We start from the raw sequence: 18,650 nt of genomic DNA, 5'->3' as shown, positions 1-18,650 counted from the left end.
TGAAAACACAATTAAAATATTACAATTAAAAATGATTAATTAAACAATATACAATTTCACAAATGAAAAAGTCAGTGCTGCCCTTATAAAGATTCCTACAATTAATTAGTCATCAAAAATCCAACTTAAGCAAGGAGGTTTTTGCCCTCAACTAATGAAAATACCATCTGGATAATAGGTTCCTGAAGCCAGTAGTATTTTATTATAATCATATCTTCCCTTTCTTCAATTTACCATTGCAGATTATAATATCTTTCCCCCCAAGCCTTCAGTTCAAACAGTGACAGTTGATGGCTTCTGTCTGTCTGTCTGCTCAGCAATCAATCCCACATTTCTTCCAAAACTGGAACTCAAGGAAGTTTGCAAGGTAAAAGAAAATACAATTAAAACACACATTAACAAAAACCCATGTTTTTTGGACCACTATTCCTGCAATGAACATGGGAACAATGGTCCCAAAAGTAGTATGGGTGCTCTAGTTCAAAAAGTAACTCTTCCAAGTTGTGGTCTCCAGAAAGAGAACTTCTGTGTATTAAGGGTCTGTGATTCAGGCTGTTAAAATACTACAAGTTTATTTTTGAATACGATGTTATATTTTTGAGAAGCATTTATATTACAAATATACTTGTTTATCTTTCCTATGAAAACAGGCTTTGATCCTCTTTTTGGAAAGATCACTTGAGGTACATCAGTTGCGAACTTCAGAGAACCTAAAGTTGATTATATTGGACCAAATGTTATCTCTTTAGTCAACAAAAGTAAGCACAGAACAGTAGTAGTCATTACTACGGCACTGGAACAAAAATAACAAGAAACAAGGATTAAAAGAAACAAATACTGGTAGAAATAATACAAATTGCTTTGGTGCCATAAGCCTTATCAGAACATCACGGAAAATGCAACCTTAAATGAATTAAGATACAACAACATACAGTTTAATTTTGAATTTCCCAATCTTGACTATGACACAATGCTTGTTGAGAGAAGTTGTTGTGATTAAATTTCATAAACCTAATTGTGTCCTCAGATAACATTCTACCAGCTGGCTTTTCACAGGACTAGGAAGTGTAAATTATAATCCTATCGTCATAAAACAGAAACTATGCAAGTATTTTCTACATTGTTTTAAAAATTCAGTAAATATACAATGAAATATACAAAGTTTGAGCAGAAATAGTTTTAACTGAATGTCATTTCTAGAATATATATATATATATATATATATATATATATATATATATGAAAACATGTGCAAATATTAGAGCTTGTTCAGGAAGGATATTGATAAGCTGGAAAGGATCCAAAGGCTGACCAAAAAGGCTAAAGGCCTGGAAGCTAAGCCCTATGAAGAGGAGGATTGTTCACATATTGACAATGTCATAAAATATTATGTAATGAAGACCAATTCTAACCACTATCATAGAATCATAGAGCTGGATGAGATCACAAGGGCCATCCAGTCCAACTCCATACCATGCAGAAATACAAAATCAAAGTTCTTCTGAAAATGGTCATTCAGATTCTGTCTGAAAGCCTCCAAAACACTATACTCCCATTGATGCAGTCTAGAATTGCATTGGTTTTTCAAGCTGCCACACCACACTGTAGATTCATGTTCATCAGAAAAAGTCCTTCCTTCTCCTGGTGTCTTCAACACATGTTCCATCTTGTGAGTCAACTATGGCTAGACAATACCATAAAATTAACAGAATTAGATGATCCAACCCATTCAGAATTTGACCACTCTCTCTAGTACCAAATTGCAGCCTGTTTGGTTGTAAGGTGCCAATAAAAAAATGTGTATGTTTCTACACACATTGCACCATACTCATTTTTGCAAAGCCTGTAATTTATTTTATTTTATTTTATTTATTTATTTAACTTGTATACCACTACTCCCAATTTGGCTTGGAGCGGTTTACAGAAGCAGATTAAAACAATACAATTATCCTTAAAAATAACAATAACAAAACAATAGGCGTTGAGAACAGGCAAATGAAGTCAACAGATTTGTTGACATTTTCTCATACTTGTGAATATAAGAAATCTTAAATTCTTTCAATCCTTAAGATGAAAAGGTTTGCAAATATGGATTTTTTTTCATGTCAGGAGCGACTAGAGGCACTGCAAGTCACTTCTGGTGTGAGAAAATTGGCCATCTTCAAGGACATAGCCCAGAGGACGCCATGATGGTTTAATGTTTTACCATCCTTGTGAAAGGCTTCTCTCATGTCCCTGCATGGAGCTGACAGAGGGAGCTCAACCTGCTCTCCCCGATTTGAACCACTGACCTTTGGTCAGAGTTTTGCTGGCACAAGGGTTTAGCCCATTGCATCACTGGGGGTTCCTTGCCCATCATGACAAAAATAGGAGGAAAGGTGTTGCATATACATACCATCTGCTGATTTTGCCACATTACCTCTAGGTCATTTTAGGCCTTTCAAAGAAAACCAGATATCAAAGAAAACCAGATACCAACCAGTTCACTTTCTGCTTAAGATTCCCCGTAGCCTGAAATGGGCTGAAAATGTGAACAAATTGCCTGGTTTTTTTTTTGGGGCGGGGGGGGGGGGGGGGTTGGTTAGAGAAAAATATGTCATTTATTTCATACTTGCCAATCCTTCAAGGTTTCATGTGAGGGTCAATGCAACCCTTACATTTGCCCATCCCCACTCTAATGTCTTCACTTCTTTTCCCTGGAGACCTCTTGAATCTTGAATCATAATTTGCCTTGATCTGCTATTTGCATCACAACAAAAAACCTTATTTTTGTATTTGATCTCTGCCTTGAAAAGTTGAGGTACTTTGCACACGGTGCATGTGATATAGTCAAATCTTACCCTTCCAGATTTGATCCTACAAAAATAATTCAGACCTTGTCTAGCCACAAGTGGTGCAGCAGAAGAACTCGTGAGCCCCTCTCTTCCTTTATACTGATTAATTAAAGCGATCAGAGCTGTGATTTGCTGGTTTATTTTATACCCTCTCTGGCTACACTGCATCTTTCGGTGCTGTTCAAAATTTGCATTTTGGGTGCTCCTTCAGAAGATTGGGTTGTTGTACGTTTTTCGTGCTATATGGCCATGTTCTAGAAGCATTCTCTCCTGACGTTTCATCTGCATCTAAGGCAAGCATCCTCAGAGGTTGTGAGGTCTGTTGGAAACGAGAAAAGTTGGACTTATATATCCGTGGGATATCCAGGGTGGGAGAAAGAACTCTTGTCTGTTGGGGCTAGGAGTAAATGTTTCAATTGGCCACCTTGACTAGCATTTGATGGCCTGACAGTTTTTAGGTGTGACTTGTTACTGCCTGGGGGAATCCTTTGTTGAGCGGTGATTAGCTGTCCCTGACTGTTTCTTATCTGATTCTTGTTCTTTATGTACTGTTATAATTTTAGAGTTCTTTAATACTGGTAGCCAGATTTTGTTCATTTTCATGGTCTCTTCCTTTTTGTTGAAATTGTCCTGGTAATTGAGAGTTTATTCTGTTTCTTTCAGTAATGGCATAAGTTATCTCCCCATATTGCCCCTCCTCATCCCTGGTTTTTTCTGTGGATGATTGGATTACTGCATGAATAAACCTGAATAGGTTACATTTAAGTCTGGAATACCGCTATGGGGTTGCTAGGTCAATGAGCATCTGCTGATATCAAGTGTCATACAGCAGGGGGAGGGGGCGAAAGAAAATTTATCTGGGTAATGGGATCGCATGAAAGAAAAATAATCCACTGATCACATGCAGTTAAAATATTTACATCAATTGTTCTTTAAAGAGACTATTTAAGGGGGTGGGAGCATGAAGCTGATATTTTCCCTTACTTCTTTCCTTCTTTCCTTCTTTCCTTCTTTCTCTACCATAAGCAAGTAGACTTTTGTGCTAATTGTTTCTACAGTCCATGTTATAGTGTCCAAATTAGATGGGCAAAGGCTCAAATTTTGCACGGCTCATTGTAGCTATGCTAAGCCACTTACAAGGTCCCAGACAAACCACAGTATAAGCAATGCACTCCACACACTGCCCTTTCATTCTAGAATGAAAATGGAGGTGTGTGTGTGTGAAGAGGATAATAGAAGTATCTGGTTATGTTGCTGCAGCCAGACACGAAACAACTGCATCAACCTCTGGATTCTAAGCAGCTGGTGTAAATGTTCTGCATCTGGATGGGAGCATAGCCAGATGCTTCTGTGACTTCTCCTCTCCATCAGACAAAGAATGGCTATAGTATGTGTGTATACACAAGGAGGCTCCAATGGTTCTATAGTACATATATAGTCCGTGTGGCTGGAGTCTTTAGTTGCTGCAGCGGGAACAAGGAAAACCCAAGTTCTGCAATGACCAAAATGAAACATACATAGGAATAAGCTTAATTTGCACCTATTTATCCTATGAACAGGATTCCTATCAAGCAGTAGCAGAGTAGGGATGAATGGAACTACAAAGTTAAAAGTGTAGCGAAGGAAGGCTGCCACAAAATTAGGGATTTGCGATTCCAAATAAGATATCTCACCTACAAATGAAAGTTTCCTTTCCTCTCCAGATTTCAAGGGATTACAGAGAATGAGACATTTTCACCTAGGACTCCTACTTGCTGCATTTATAAAACTGAAGTTAATGCAATCGTATTAATGGGAACATAAAGGGGAAAAATCATTGAGGCGGAAGGTGGATGGGCACCTATTTTGCCCCCTGCACCACTGACTTACTGCTTGTTCAGAAATACTTTTGTAGAAAATCTATTTTTCTGCCCTCCTAATCAAATCTTGATCTGTTTGTAGGTTCCCTATGTAACTCTTCTGTTAAAGATAAAGGTTTTCCCTGATATTAAGTATAGTTGCAGTCAACTCCAGGGGATGGTTTTCATCTCTATTTCTAAGCTAAAGAGTCAGCGTTGTCCGTAGACACCTCCAAGGTCATGTGGCTGGCATGACTGCATGGAGCGCTGTTACCTTCTCACAGAAGCAGTACATATTGATCTACTCATACTTGCATGTTTTTGAACTGCTGGATCGGTAGAAGCTGGGCCTAACAACAGGAGTTCACCCCTCCCCGAAATCGAACCGCCAACCTTTCAGTCAGCAAGTTCAGCAGCTCAGTGGTTTAACCCGCTGCGCCATCAGGGGGCCCTAGCTCTTCTTTCCTATTTTTAAGAATATCAACAAAACTTACTTAAGCGAAAAGAATAAATTCTCTGTATTTGCCAAGCTCCTTTTGAAAGTCCTTGTTGTAATGGCATCTTATGACAACAAATTCAACAACTTTTGTGGATTTGTTTAAAAATCGGAAACTGTATCCTACAACTGACCTTAGAAGCAAACAGCCATTAATCAGGCTTACTTTTTTTATAAACCTAGAAGGGTCTGTTTGCGTTCCTTTATTCAGTATGACAACCTGGAATGGTAGGTGGGTTGAACAGAAGCTCCACCAACTAATCTAAGTCATCACCCCCCAGCAAACTTGAATGGCATACTGAGCTATCCTTACCACTCCAACTAATGTTTTGCAGGTTCTCTCAAGAACATTATGTAATACATATTTTACTTTTTATGGCTTTTCCTGAGGCTCTAAAGTTTCTCCTAATGTAATTCTGATAACGTACTATTGAAATGAAAACTGGACTATAATGTCTGTATTTTTGTAGAATCTTACATATAAAGGGAAGCAAAATAATGGGTTCCTGCATGCATACTGAGATATTATAGTGTTTAATCCAAAGTTTTAAGAACAATGTGGTTCCCATTAATTTTAGAGGATTTGGGTCATTTTCATAACACATAGCTTTGAATATGTATTCTGGTTGTGGCTCACATTGGGTTTTTTCCCCAACATTTTGTTATCAGATGAAACTTCTTTTCAAAAAATCATGCAAATCACAAAATTCTGTGCAGTATGAGCAGAAAGATAAGCTTACATCAGAGCTTCTCCTTTCTATTGTGCAGCATGGTTTACTGTTGACAAACAGGCAGACGCTTTATCACACAAACAAGCTATTATAAATCACTACGTTCAATTGTGGGTTTCACTTTTGGGGATCTGCTGATTTGTAGAATTGATTAAAATGTTCTCTCTAGGAATCTCTAGGAGCTTCAACATAACTCCATGTACAGCTCTACCAGAAGGGAGGACACTTCTCTAGGCATTTGATGCCATTCTATGGTGAACCACTGCTGGAAGTTGATGGCAGAATCACATTGGAGAACCTAGAAATTCCTAGGGAGGTGTTCTCTCATATTAAAAAAGGTTTCTCAAAATTCACTGCTTTTTTTCAACTTCCTGGGATTCCTGTACCCCTAACCCAAATGGAGGGCTGACTGTAGATGAGGATTTCAGTTCCACATGTGATGTGGACTCTGGAATGGTATTTTAGTAGTAATTAACAAAGGCCCACACCCAAAGAAAGTTATGCTTAAATCCTACTAAAAGTGGCATGACTAGTATGCTGTGAATAACTGTGAATAATGCTGTGAATGATGTTCTATTAATTCCAAGGGAGCGAGATTTCATTGGATCCAGGCCATTTTCAATCACAAATATTGGAATGAGCAAACAAAAATATGTAAACAAGACATGGCTGGCTGGCTCTTCTCTGGCTGGAACAGGCTGCAATTCTGTTCAGTCACCACCTCCTCCACCAGTCTCAATGTGGCATCAGTTAACACCAAGCATGGCATGTGAATTTATTTTTCAGAGTTGAAATATACAGTAAGAGCGCTACATTTTTTGAGCATGTTGGGAAGGAATGAAGGGGGAAAGTAGAGAAATGACATATAGGTTCTACTTCAACATCAGCTTCTACAGGGCACCTGATGTTTGGATATGGGAAAATAATCCAACAAACAGCTCTCTTGTCCATATCCTAGCGTTACAAACAGGAACCACATCAAAGCTATAATTATCAAAGCTCTTATTCATTGAATAGAACCTTGCACTAGAGAATGCCACACTGCCCTGTTTGGTAATATTATTTTATTTGGTTTGCAAGTCTCAGAATTCCCCAGATAGTTTGTCAGTAATATTTCCAGGCTAATGCACATCCAAATCACAATGACAGGAGGAATGTTGGGAAGAGAAGGATCAGAGGAGACATTATCACCATTTTTAAATATTTGAAAGGCTATCATAAGGAAGATGGAGCAGGGTTATTTTCTGCTTCCCTGGATACTAGGACTCAGAGCAGTGGGTTCAAATTACAGGAAAGGAGATTCCACCTGAACATTAGGAAGAACTTCCTGACCATACAAGCTGTGCTACACTGGAACTCTCTTCCTCAGAGTGAAGTGAAAGCTCCTTCCTTGGAGGCTTTAAAACAGAGGCTAGAAGGTCATCTGCCAGGGGCATGTTGATGGTGCTTTTCCTGCATGGCAGAGGGTTGGACTAGATGGCCCATGTCGTCTCTTCCAACTCTATGAATCTATGATTCTATGAAATGAGAGACTGCATCATCTTCTTAGAAGTGCCCAAAGCACCAAAGGCATTTTACTAATGACATTCCACATTGATATAAGGGTTTGTCTTATTCAAGATAAACTAATCCACATAGACCAGTGTTATCATGCATTGCATGTCCTTGTTGTGGCAGGGTTTGTTTGTCAGTTTCGCTTTGGAGCCGCCCCAGAAGTATTTCTCCTGGGGTGTGATGAGAGCCATCAAGCTCCATGGAGAAACTGCCAAAAACCATCACCGCCACTGATAAACAGCCCATGTGAAGAGGTCCAAAGACCATTTACTTCATGTCATGGAGATCTAGTTTATTGCTATTCATCACCTCAAATCCATAGAAAGAGCAGGTAAGATACAATGTTGATGATGTTTTTCCCCACAATGAAATAAATATAAATATTGAGCTGTTGCCATGGCAGTTTCATTGTTTTCCTTGCTCCGGAACCACTGCTGCAGCTTTAATCACTGCTGTATTGTTTCAAGGAAGATAAGATGATTAGTAATATACTGTGTACCTGTGGCTCTATTGCAGAGGTGAGCAAAGTACAAGCTGCGGACACATGTGACCTCCAATTCCCATTTCTGACACCCCTGAAGTCCCTCTGCTGACCCCCAATTCAGTTTCCTGGATCCATGGTGGTTTCAGGCTGAGTCTGCTCCAGTGACTTAGCCAGTACAGCATCATGACTTTATTCCATCAACACCCTGTGAATATTTAATGAATGCTGTTGTTGCAACTGATAGAGATAGAAATCAGGTTACATGGCTTGATGTGAAAGAAAGATCCTGCTGCACAATTTGGCGAATTTCAGCACATCTAGCCACCAGAGTCCTTGTAATTTCTTAAAAACACAGAAAGTTTCATTTCACAAATACTGTTCATGATATCACTCCAGAGCCCACACCTTTAGGCAAAATTCAGTCCCAGTGACATTTGTATAGGCTGTATGCCATTTCATCAAGGGTTCAACAAGCTTTGAGAAAAGGTTAACGAGGCCTCTTCTCTATTAATTCTGATGCAAGGTGTAAACAATCATGAAGAAAAAAGAGTAGCCTTATTCAAGCTACCTAGACTATTACACATTTCATCCAAAGGATGACAGATTGGGTAATCTTGAAGGTACCATACAAGGCTAGACTGACTGTTCATCTGACCAAATATATATTGTTATCTTTGATATATAATGTCTGTGTTGCTGTCAAAGGAACCCTGTATATTTTCTTCTTGTCTTAACCCTCTGACACACTACAGACTGCTTGTTAAGCCACACACTGAACAGCTGCATAAAACCTGGAACCGCTGGCACTGTGCTTTTGATTGCACATAATAAAGACAGCATGCATACACATCACTTTATTTTGTGCTTTGTTTACTTACTTACGTGGGGTTCAGAGCAGGGCATTGTGTGTGTTCTCATTCAGCAGAATGATCTAGTATTGCATGATACTAGAAGCAGCCAAGTGTAGCTTTAGAAACAAAAAGAAAGAAAACAAAAAAGGATTGTCCTCAATTGTTATTTTTCTCCATACCTCCAACAATGTGGAAGAAAGTTATATATAATCAACCCTGGAAGAATTTGAATCAAAACCAGACAAGTATGCTTTACGATTCAAAGGATGACATTAAAGGAAGTTGCAGAAACTTTCCTTTTCTTACCAGCCCTTTCCAAGTCTGGTTCACACAACTAAATATAAGTTCCAGAAACAGATAGGCACACGATAAAGCAATGATCTGTTGCTGTTACTATTACATGAATATGTAATAGAGAAGTTGTTTGTGAATGATTACAGAAGACCAGCAAAGCTACAATGCTGTAGTTTTTGGGATGCTGGAAACAAAGATACAGATTAGATGTTACTTTTAGACGGTGGTTGGCAATGGCATATGAGGTTTTAAAGAGTTTGCCACAAGGAGCAATTCTCCTCACTCAATTCTGCTTTTCAGTATGTGTAAAAGCTGGTAAACATTCTTTAACCTCAGAGTCAAACAGAATTTCAGAGTTGTTCCTACATACAGCTCATTTTCCAGTGCTGGATGGGGGCAATCGTAAAAAATGGAATCAAAACAGCAGTATCCATTAACCTGAAGGTCTTATAGCCAGTGACTAGGGTTTCCAGATCCCTGTCTCCACTGCCATCCTTCTCCTGCCCTTCATATTACAGTGGTCTCTACTCATGAGGTAGTCCCTTCTTGTCTGTCATTGTGTGCAACGACGTTGGAGGCGGTGATGGTCAATATCACTGCATGTGATCCTGGTTAGGACCAATTTTGCAGCCAGAAATGACCACAACAAGGAACGGGAGAGGAACAGTAATGGTTGCCACCCACCAACACCAAACCATGTTTAGTACCACTATGTGGTGGGGATTCCTTCCCACTTTCAGAGCTCCTGGGCAAGGCATAGTTGTGTGGCACATACAAGAGTCCAATCTGATGTAGGACATGTCAGAATTATCCTGCAGTTATGGGTAATTGTAGTTCTAGCAGGTAGGCTAGATTAAAAGGTCCTCATCCCATTTCTCTCAGTAAGTGAGAAGGAATAATCCCTTTATTTCACTTTAATCCGGGGGCAGCTCTTTAGCTTCAAAACAGGAAAATATGTTTCTCTCTCTTTCTGTGAATAAGAATGATTGATATGCCAGTCCTCAACTTCCAACCCTACCAGTAACAAAGTCATGGGAGAGGCATTTTAAAATGGGAAAAGCCAATATTATTTGGAACAGGAACGGTCATGATCATCTCAGGGCAACCTCAGACACATGCATTTTTGCCTTGGGGAGCTCAGTTTCTGACTATTGCTGAGAATGGTTGCTACCCACCAACACCAAACCATGTTTAGTACCATGTTATCCTCCACCTGCTCTGCCGTTGAGGTCTTTGGGTCTTCGGACTGTGCTTGGTCTGGAACCTCCCCCATGGCCACTCCTGGGAGTGCATGACTCCAGTCATTGTGCCCGCAGTTCCATTGGAACACACAAGCCCCCTCACCACGACAAGGTGACAGTCCATCGAGGGACACACACATGGACATCACTTGATGGATGATATAGAAATCAAATAGACTATATATTTGAAAGCAGAAGATGGAGAAGCTCTCTCCTCTGTGGAAAAAAGACAAGGAGCAGATTGTGGTACAGATAAAAGACTCTTTCAGAGGGACATTTAATTGCATTAAACTAAGAAATAACAAATGAATAATTGGAAGAATTATGGTTAAGTGATATGATGCAGGCATTAATTGACACATTAAGAATAGAAAGTATCTGAAAGATAATTACAGAGAAGACAGTCCAAGCTGTTATCTGATAATGCAGAGAGTAGGACCAGAGCTAATGCTTTCAAGTTACGGAAAAATAGTTTGTGATTGAAAATTAGAAGGAACGTTTTGCTAGTAAGAGCTGTTTGACAATGGAGCTCATTAATGTACCTTAAGAGTCTCTTTCTCTGAACTTTTTTTTAAAAAAGGCTAGATAGCTACCTGCTGGGGATGTCATAAATGAATTCCTTCATTGAGGGGGGCTTGGACTCAACTTTTGAGAACTCTTCCAACTCTATGATTCTGTGACTCTGGGGGAGGGTAGGAGTGGGGTAAGAGGCACAGACAAAGAGGCATGGCTACTGCTTCTTAAGAGTAGCTACTCAAGGATCAACAACTGCAGGGCATCCAGAGTGCTGAGAACTTGGCTGAAGCCCCCAGATTCTGACTGTTTTTACACATTTCTCATTGTTGGAATAAAGACATGGTGAATATGTGAAAAACCGGACCTTAAGCTATATATAGAAGATTCTCATCATGGGAAATGGTTGACATTTCTCTAGCCACACATTATCAATGTAAAAAAAGTTTCAAAGAGGCCTGAGATCACTTGGTATTTATCCAACATCCAATATAGATCTAATGCACATACACAAATGCAAAAACCTGCAGTTCTGTGACTTTGATTCATTCAGCATTTGGCGTGCTGAAGCGATTATATGCCTGATTCAAGATATACTAACATGTGAATCACTTCATAGTTACCATGAAGCAGTTACATGCCAGATCTGGATTTTTGGAAGGTGGAGAATTGACTAGAGCATTCATTAAATAAAAGTATAAGCACCCAGGGAGAGTGCAGATTCAGAAACATAGACCAGTGGTTCTCAAACTGTGCTCCGTGGGGGCTCTGTGTTCCCCCTTCTCACTCTGCACATGGAGCTCATTGTCTAGGGAGCTCCGATCCTACCAGCGTGGCCTACAGGGTGTCCACGAAGCATGCAGCCTGGGGAGTGTACCGCTGTACATGCCGGCCTAATGAGAAGTTAGACTGGATGGTTCCTGGGTTGGTCTTACTGTTGTTGTTGTTGTTGTTGTTGTTACAAATGCTGGGTGGCCATCTGTTGGGAATAGTTTGATTGTGCTTTTCTTGCATGGCAGAATGGGGGAGCACTGATAGCCCCTGAGGTCTACCACTGACATACTGTTAAGTTTATTTTAAAATTGTTCTTCATATTAAATAATTTATTGTTCTTTCTTTTTTTCTTTTTACACTACAAACAAAATATGTGCAGTGTACACAGGAATTTGTTCATGCTTTTTTCAAATAGTTCACACAAAAATTCTCCATCTATCTGCCATTGGCCTGGCCCATCTGTTAAATTTTAAAATGTGGTCTCTGTGTCCAAAAGTTTCTTGGAGCTTCACAAGAAACTTGTTCTTCAAAAAGGGCTCAATGGCTTTAAAGGTCTGAGAACCCCTGACATAGATAATGAGCTCCTTCAACACTGGATGCCCATACTGAGAAACCACAATCAGCAATAGTGATTTGGAGTGGATCAGCACCACTGAAGTTCACAAGTTGGCTTGGCAGCTGGTGGGTGTCTATACTGCAAAGCATTGAACTGTCCTGATGGCTGAATGGTGTCTACATGACCTGGTGATTGCAGAGCCATTTCACCTTTACTTCCCACTGTCATTTTGGGCATGGCAATGACCACTGGGCACGAAACTAGTATGGTCATTGCTTGTCACATCCATTGATGTTATCTGGAGCAATGAAGTGATGCAAGAAATGGGAGAGGGGAAATGGAAGAATTGCTCCCTCTTTCCCCCTTCCCTCTTCCAATTGCTTCATTACTCTGGCTAGTGTCAGTGGATTTGATGAGCAGGATGAGCAATGCCTATCACCAGTTTCCTGCCTAGAGGTTGCTGCTACTCTCATAATGACGGGGAAGGTAAGTGTCATCTTATGTCCCCAAGTTGCCTGTACTTTATGTTCTGTTGCCTGAGCCTGGGGAAAGTAGGACGGCTGTGTAGGAACAGCCACACCCACTTCTGAACTGTACTTTTGATCTGACCAAACTGATCACACTACCATAAAGTACAGGCAAGCTCCAGAGCTTCTGGAAACATGGGGACAAGGCTATGTTAAACCGTATGAACTCTATATATCATGTGGACACTAAAGAGTCCAAAAAGTGATAAAGCAGGAAGGGAGAACACATGGACTACTTATAATGATGAGGTGACTCCTTCTACCCCAAATACCAGCTAGAGAGAAGACAGGGCACTCAGAGTACCAAAGGTCCAGTGCAAAATGCTGGTCCATTTCCTCTAAGGCCTCTCAGAAGAAAAGGAGTGAGCTTTGCATGAAAAGAGAAAAGGGGACAACTTAAGAAAATGGAAGATTTCAGGAAGCATGTCTAAAAGATTTTTAATTGGCATTTAACTTAAACATAGATAGACATTCTTGTGTCTAAAGTCAGGGTACCCTGGATTTAGACACAAGATAAATGTTCTTGTAAGTCTAACAACCACATCAGACAGGGCTTATTTTGGTGGCATATGCCACTTCAGTCCTAGTTAACCCATGGAGCCCACCAGCTACCATCTCATGATGTAGAGGAACTTCCAGCAGGGCTCCATGGGTCAACTAGTGCAGAGCTGGCTTATGACACCACAGTATCAACACGAGAGGCTTCCCGCATTGCACAGGAAGCAATGGGGGGAAAGCGCACGGTCAATGCTTTTCCACATGGGATCAGCTTCCTGCTAAGCCGGGTGATGTAGTGCATGGTGCAACAGGTTCCCCATGCCCCCTGATGGCAATCACCAGATTTGCCATGATGTGTGGCAATTCCAGCGGCCCATGTGAAGAAATCATAAAAGTGGGTACTTGTTTTGTAACTTTAAAACCAGGCCACCACTTGCAAGAAGGCTTTGTCTCTTGTATTACATTTCATATGATGATGGGACATACACATCAAGGCCTCCTCTGAAAATTAAAGGAAGACATCTTATTAATGCATATGTTTGTATATATCTTGCATAGGGGTTTCATAGTAAAGGAATGCTCAAAAGTTGCTTGTTTCCAGTTTCTTCCTCTGAGATATAGCCCACATGACCTGATATTCATTGGTAGCATCCCATCCAAGTACAAACCAGGGCAGACCCTTGAAGGATCAGATGCGATCTGGTCCCTTTAGGGTATTTAGTGGAATATACTCTCTCATTCAACCTCTGCATGAAAAATTGCTGAAAAATTGCAAATCCTAGAGGTGGTGTGAGGGAAACAGGAGTTCTGCTTGTAGAACTTGAATACTATGCTCAGTAATGTAGAATCTCAGACATGATTTTTTTTGCCATGTCAGGAGCAACTTGAAAAACTGCAAGTGTAGTGTGATTTGGTTGTATTTCAAAGATATGAATGAAACACTTCACATGGACTGAATACTTTATGGAGTCATTGAGCTCAACCTACCATGATTTCTATGTTGCCATTACTCTAAATGGGTTTTGAAAACCTTTGATAATGTCTCACAATTCTAAAGAGCTTATCTGATACACAGCATACGGAAACTGAATTCCTATTTGGATTCTCCATCAAAGAAACATAGAAAGTAACATTTAGAGAAGGTGGAAGAAATTCAGTGAGGGATGCATACTTCCACTTTGTAATACTGCTTCTCCTTGACTTCTTTATAAAATAAAATAAATTTTTATTATGTGGTATAGCCATGCATTACTTGTTGCTCTTTTTTTTCTACAGTGCTTTTATGTTTTTTCTACATTCATTGCAATTCATGAGTGATCATACAACTGTTATTTTGGAAAATATTTCCATCAGCAAGGTTTCTCCTAACCTCCTCCCAACTCTCAACTTTATACTTTTTATTGTGTACAAAACCCAGAAATTAAGGAAGAAATTAGGGCTCTTTCCAAATCTACAGGCACAACTGTCCATTTTTCTACACCTGTCTTGCCCAAGAGGGTAGCCTCCCAAATGCCATTAGATTTGAGATGTTTCATGGAAGACATGCTAGCTCTTTTGTCTTCCTGATCTTTTACAACAGTAAAACAAAAGGAAATTTATGAGTCACTGCAATCTTGGAATGCAATGCCAAACAAATGAAAAGCAGACCGCAAACAAATGAAGCCAAGTACATCATTACGGAGTGAGTAATGCGAACGACTTACATAAACTTTGGCTGAAGCTCAGTTTTTAACAGAAGACCATAACCCTTTGGTTGCATCAAGAACAGTTAAAAGCTCTTTAATCTGTGTGTTGTCTTTCAGGAAAGAAAGTGTCATCAATTCAAATCATCACATCTAAAGCTTATAATTATTCACTTTGATTTATCTCTTCTTGCACCAACTCTTTCCCACCTAATATGACAACTCAGCCTGGCAGCTAACTTCCAAATATGAAAGAAACTCATCATTCCTGTCTTGGGATGGACAGATCAATAAGTCTGCAATTTGTGTTACTCTTATGTATAAATTCTATAAATTCATTCTGTCCCACATCAATTTTTAATTTTTAAACAATCCTCTTGATTGTCATGCACCAAGATGGGGCATTTTATTCTCCCAAAGTAATATTTTGTTGCAGAATCCATAAAGAATTAGACCTCTAGTTTTGACAGTCTACATGATGGCATTGTCACCTGAACAGTTGTGACCATTTTGCATAGTTTCTGTCATTTGCCTTAAGAAATGGAAACAAAGCAAAAACAGTGGATGAGGAAGGAAGAGGAAAAGGGGGAAGGAAAAGGGGGAAAACTGAGATAAAAGATGTCCCAACAATTTTTCAACTTTTGTCATTGGGACCTTTTTGTCTTAGGCAATGTAATGTTTGGTTGAAAAACAAAAATGTTTCATACCATTGTTTGGTAAGCCATGATGAAGTGAAGCAGAACTGATGTACAGATGTGCCATTTGGGGAAAATCATTTTTTTTCGTTGGATGGATGCAAGGGTGGTGATGGTCAAGATGGAGCCTTACCAGAAGCATATAGTATAATCTGTTCCTAATAGGGCTGGGCAATTCGTTTCGTTAATTCGTTAAAAAATTCGTTATTTTTTGAATTACAAAACGATAACGAATCAGTCTGGAGCAATCTGGAGCAATTTTTTTAAAAAACGAATTTTTAAAGCTATTTTGTAATTGTTTTGTAATTGTTTCGTTATTATTTCAGCTCCCAAAGCTCTGCGTATTGGTACTACTCCTTCTTGCCTCTAAGCCCAGCTGGCTGCATTTTTCTCGCTGGTTATAGAATGACATTCTGCTTATACTCAGAAATGATTTGGCATTTAAGGCTGCTTCACTTTTTTCTGCTCCTGCAAGAATAAATGCCCCTTAGGGATGGAGATCAAGATGCCCACTCTGGGGAAGGGGGGAGGAAGGGTGGGGAGAAGCAGAGCCCCTGGGACTCGCCAGGAAGTTGAACCGGGGCCACTGGTTCCTCTCCTGCCTAGTTGCCCCTCTTTCGCCAGCATCGCCAGGAGGCACCAGAGACCCCCAGGGAAAGCCTGGAAGAATCCCGAAAGCAAAACATGCCGTGAAGACGAGGGAGGAAGAGGAGGATGGGGAGGCAATGAACCTACCCGGAAAGCTTGGCGATCTTGACAAAGCTAAACACATCCATCCATGCAGCCGCCTGAGCTCTGCCCGCTCGCCTCGCTCGCCCTTCTCTCGCTCACTCCAGCAGCTCCATGCCTGGGAGAAGGCGGCTTGGCAGGGCAGCTCTCCTTCTCTTCCTTTCCCCAGCAGAAGAAGCAGAAGCAGCAGCAGCAAACCTTGGCGGGGACGGGAGCTGCTACCCCCCTCCGGCGAGTTGTTGCACGGCCAACAACTGGCCGGAGGGGGGTAGCAGCTCCCGTCCCCGCCAAGGTTTGCTGCTGCTGCTTCTGCTTCTTCTGCTGGGGAAAGGAAGAGAAGGAGAGCTGCCCTGCCAAGCCGCCTTCTCCCAGGCATGGAGCTGCTGGAGTGAGAGAGAGAAGGGCGAGCGAGGCGAGCGGGCAGAGCTCAGGCGGCTGCATGGATGGATGTGTTTAGCTTTGTCAAGATCGCCAAGCTTTCCGGGTAGGTTCATCGCCTCTCCCGGCGGCCCCAAGAGAGGGAGAGAGAGAGGAAGAGAAGCCTGAAGCGTGGAGAGGAGGAGGAGGAGGAGGAGGAGGAGGAGGAGGCAGCAGTAGAGGCAGCGACGACTCCTACCAGGGCTCCTGGTTTCAGGGCCGCGCGCGTGCGCGCTCCCGCTCTCCCTCTCTCTGCCAGGGCCAATTCGGGGCGACCCAAAGTGCCTGCCGGGCGAAGAAGGGAGCAAGTTGCACAACCGCGTCCGCCATTTTAACGAATTGATTCGTTAATAATAACGAATTTTCGTAAATACCGAACTTTTAAAAAGGAAAATTTTGTAATTATTTTAAATATCGAAACGCAAAAAACCCCAAAAAACGAATCGATTTTAGAAACAAATTTTTGCGTTGTTACCCAGGCCTAGTTCCTAATACTCAAAGTATTGGAATTCTCATTGTGGTCAGAAAATATCATACAACTCATTCCAACTCATTTATTCAGTCCTTGTACATCAGCAAGGAATGGATTGGTTTAAGCTGATGGAATAACGCAGACATCAAAGAATGCCAGACCTAATAGAATTGTTGTTTGTTTGTTTATTTGTTTTCAAGCTGTTTCTGGCTTATGGTAACCCTAAGACTTATCATGACTTTTTTTGGAGCTGAGAGTGTAAATTCAGGGCTGAGAACAGAATATGCTGACTTGGAGCATGATGAAGTCTACTTTTCTTGAGGTTTTTAAACAGAAGCTGGATGGCTATCTGTAGAGAGTATTTTGATTATCTATTCCTGTATGGTAGGGGTTGGATGCTCCTCATGGCCTCTTCCAAGTTTTGATTCTAAGCCCAGTAGGTTTCTACACCCAAGCAGAAAATCAAACCCTGGTCTCTCCTGTGTTTCACCAATGTGGTCAATCCACTATATAGCCTTCTGAGGTGTAGCACCCCAACTGTATCCTCCCCTTGAAGGTCCAATTGACACCAACACTAGTTTCATTTAGGCACCAAATGCTATGCATCATGTTTTAAAATAGATTTAATATTCAAAATTGTTTAAACTTGTTGAAGTGTTGAGTATGTTTTTAGCCTATTTAAATTATTAAAGTTCAGACTCAATCTACTTTTTATTACTTTATATTGTCTTATCCAATCAGTAATGTTTTCACCTGTATACCAGATCTTTTGATATTGAGCGCAATAGAAATAGTTTAATAAACTGAATACATGGCACATAAAAATATATTTCCAAAAATATTTATTTTAAACCCATTTTATCCTTAAATATTTTGTTTTTGCCATCAGTATATCCTGAAAGATAGTGACTTGTTAGTTCTAACTAGAAAACCCATTGATTCAAAAGGACTCAACAATGGAGTCAGTGGATTTACTCCAATTGGAAGTAACCTAATAGGATTTGGGTTAAAACATTTGAAAGATCACTACCTATATTTTCTGAGCTGAGAGCTATATTTGCAGAAACTGGAAAAATGCAAACACCAAAGGCTATCACTGCCCAAGATTAGTCCAGAAATATGAATCAATTTAATTAACTAAAGCATGTGGTACAAATAACATTATTAAGAGTCTCCTTGTTGTTTCTTAATAAAAAATACTCATGGAGACTCTATGGTAATCCACATATGTAGGAATCTCCATAATCTTGTTTCCAATCACTTCCACAAATGACAAAATTATCTATTCACAGAAAACATTCTAAATTGCACACATTTTGTTCAGGAAGAAATTGTTCTGGGGGGAAAGTGATATGATTTTCATAGTCAGGAATATATCACCTTTAGGTAACAAACAGCAAAGAAAAACAACAGGGAAAAACTATCTTCATAGTTTGGGTATGAGACTACATTTTTTCTTTATAT

This window comes from Anolis sagrei, chromosome 2 (assembly GCF_037176765.1).
Source record: "Anolis sagrei isolate rAnoSag1 chromosome 2, rAnoSag1.mat, whole genome shotgun sequence".
In the NCBI taxonomy this organism is placed as follows: domain Eukaryota; kingdom Metazoa; phylum Chordata; class Lepidosauria; order Squamata; family Dactyloidae; genus Anolis; species Anolis sagrei.
Note: the sequence above shows the minus strand (reverse complement) of the source record.